Consider the following 3,658-nt stretch of genomic DNA (forward strand, 5'->3'; position numbering starts at 1 on the left):
AATAATATGTCTGTAAACAATTGTTGGAAAAATGACTTGTGTCATGCACAAAGTAGATGTCCTAACCGACTTGCCAAAACTAAGTTTGTTAACAAGAGACTTTGTTGGAGTGGAGCTTGTAGAAGGCTACCCAAAACGTTTGACCCAAGTTAAACAATTTAAAGGCAATGCTACCAAATACTAATTGAGTGTATGTAAACTTCTGACCCACTGGGAATGTGATGAAAGAAATAAAAGCTGAAATAAATCATTCTCTCTACCATTWTTCTGACATTTCACATTCTTAAAATAAAGTGGTGATCCTAACTGACCTAAAACAGGGAATTTTTACTGGGATTAAATGTCAGGAATTGTGAAAAACTGAGTTTAAATGTACCTGGTAAGGGTGTATGTAAACCTCCGACTATTCCGGTCCTATTGCAATTTTTCTCTATAAATTGACAGAGCTGCAGTTTCTTTCTCTGTGGAATGCCTCTGCTCCAATTTCTGCTGGCTAAATCCCTAGTGGGAATTGCTGTTCTGACATGGCAGATAGTGCAGCATTGCATTTTTGGTCCACACTACTTTGCTRTGGTGTCATCAAACAGAGGACTGTAATTTGAGTAAGCACTTCTGCCTCTACCCAYACCATAACTGTGTGCTTGCACACACAGTGAGAGAAATTACTTCGATATCATAAATGTGGGAATGAGGAAGAAGGTCGAGATTATTCTGGAAAAACTAGTTGGGGACCTCTCCTGGTTGGTCTCTGTTTGGATGCTCCGAAAGCCTTAAATGTAGCCTATATTTCGAATGTTGAGAAATGTCAAGGGTCCACATGGACTCAGTCAGAAAAAAGAACTAGAGCACAGTTAAYCACGGTAGCCTAGTGGRTAGAGTGTTGGGCCAGTAACTGAAAGGRTGCTAGATCGAATCACCAWGCTGACAAGGTATAAATATGRCGTTCTGCCCCTGAACAAGGCAGTTAACCCCACTGTTCCTAGGCCGTCATTGTAATTAAGAATTTGTTCTTAACTGACTTGCCTAGTTAAATAAAAAGCATTTTGTTCCATTTGATGGAGAGATACTTGGTTACAGCTGATCGTTAGTTGGCAGTAGATTTTACGGTCTGTATGTTCCTGTCCTGTAACGTCAAATGAATGTTGRGCAGACAAAGGTATCATCAGCAGCTCTGACCAACAGCCAATTAACCTTGATATGTGGTGATGTGTGCTGAATAGCTGGACAATTACCTTCGCCCATATATCTGTTCAGCCCCTCATCCATAAATCCAGCAGGAGCTGTAAAGATACGAGGCGCTCAATACGGGGGCCGTAACTCTCGGATAAAGCACATATAACTTTGGCCAGACATTCCCCAGACAGTCAGTAGCTGTAGAACACGGCTGGTGAAGCCCGATCAGACCTGGGTTGAAGTACTATTTGAAATCATTAAATCATTTGAAATACTTTATCTGTGCGTGATTGAGCTTGTCTGGCGCAACACAACAAATGGAATAGACACAAAACAACAAGCCCCGCACATCTGGTACTCTAGGCAGGCTAAAGGAAAAGCTAAAATGATTTCAAAGATTTCAAATAGTATTTGAACCCAGGTCTGGTATGTACTCTAGTAAGGTGTTTAGTGGAAATCTTTCTCTCGGGTCGGCAGGTTCGTAACATCATTGTTTAACACCAGTGGAACACAGACACTGCTGTCGCCAGAGGTGAGGCTACGAGATATCAGGAATCTGATATATATTATATTTGGTCATTAAGTGGRGGTGTGACAGTCACATTGAACTTTTATAGTGGTATTCAGTGTTTCCCAATAATATGACATTACAGGGTAGTTCAGCTGCATCAGGTGCCTCTGTGCCCTGTCAAGGAAACATGCTAGCTAGYGAAAACACTGTTGAGGAAACATGCTAGCTAGGGAAAACACTGTTGAGGAATATTGATTGATAGGGGTTTGTTTCTGTTGATCTCAATCGTTGACTCCACATTATATTTTACAGAGCGACTTACAGGAGCAATTAGGGTTAAGTACCTTGCTCAAGGGCACATCGACAGATATTTCACCTAGTAGGTTCAGAGATTCAAACCAGCAACGTTTCAATTACTGGCCCAACGCTTTTAACCATTAGGCTACCTGCCGCCCTGTAAAGAATCTACCAATCCCTTGTTGTTCTTCGCTTCCCCGTCAGAGTACCAGCAGGTCTAGCATCCACACTGACAAACAACTCCAAGAGGCTGAGGCTTCACCTTGGGTCTTTAGGCCAAGGTCTCACCTCCGGCTTTGCTCGATATGATTATCATGTCAATTATCACAATCATTATCATGTCGTGTATGATTATCATGTCAATCAAATCGTAAATAKATCCATGTCTATTGTCAACAAAGGGATTCATGTGTAAACAATGTGATGTAAATATCGGGGAGCTGTTATACCTCTGCGCGTGTGCATGCGTGCGTTTGTATTCTGCAGAGTGTTGAGAGTAATTAAACGGGGCATCTAACGGGAGGCATGGGACCAGGTGGGTGTTTTCAAAGGCCTCCACTTCCATTGTGATGTAAGTCATTCATATGTAGCAAATTAGCGCCACGAGGCTGGCTCTACTCTCAGTGCATTTAATATTCATGTTCTCCTTGTAGGATGATTTGTTTGGAGATGTTGTAAAGTAACACCTCAAGTTATACTTCACGCACTGATGAAACGTGACACACGAATTAGAATGCAGATTCTGAGTTGTATGGAGGTGTACGCTGTAGTTTGAATGTAACCTACATGTTGGCATTACACTGGGTGTCATCTCCGAAACTCTCAATAAGATGTAATTTGATGAGCCACGGGGAGTTAGAGCAAGAGCGGAATCCCAAGTAGAACATAGAACTGTATTGAATGGGGAGAATCTCACTGGAGTCCACTGGAAGAAGACTGTGACTGTGCGTATGTGCATTAATTGTGAACCGTAAACCATTGGGCCGAGCGTGAATGAATGAATTAGCTTGAAAGACCCACGGCCATTAGAGGGGTAAAGGGATACCTAGTCCAGCTGCACAACTGAATGTCTTCAACTGAAAATGGTGTCTTCCACATTTACCCACCCTCTGAAACAGAGAGTTGCGGGGAGCTGCCTTAACCGACGTCGTCAGCGCCCGGGGAGTAGAGTGTGTTGTTGCTGTGGGTTAACTGCCTTGCTCAAGGGCAGACACGGCAGATTTTCCCACCAGTGATCTTTCGGTTACTGGTCAACGCTCTTAACCACTAGGCTAACCTGCTGCACGCACACATACACACACACACACACACAACACACACACAACCACACACACATCTGTACACACACAGCACACACACCACACAGCACAACACACACACACACACACACACACACACACACACACACCACACACACACACACACACACACACACACCACCCACATCACACAGAACATACACACACATAAGCCTGACACTAACATACCACACACTCACGCTATATACACACACTCAACACACACACCTCAACCACAAACACACACAACACACACCACACACACACACACACAACCCCAACACCACACACACACACATGGGTCACACCACCGCACAAAACGACACACAACACACACACACACACAGCACCAGTCACACACACACAGCAACACACACAC

This window comes from Salvelinus sp. IW2-2015, linkage group LG7, assembly GCF_002910315.2.
Source record: "Salvelinus sp. IW2-2015 linkage group LG7, ASM291031v2, whole genome shotgun sequence".
NCBI classification, from domain to species: Eukaryota; Metazoa; Chordata; class Actinopteri; order Salmoniformes; family Salmonidae; genus Salvelinus; species Salvelinus sp. IW2-2015.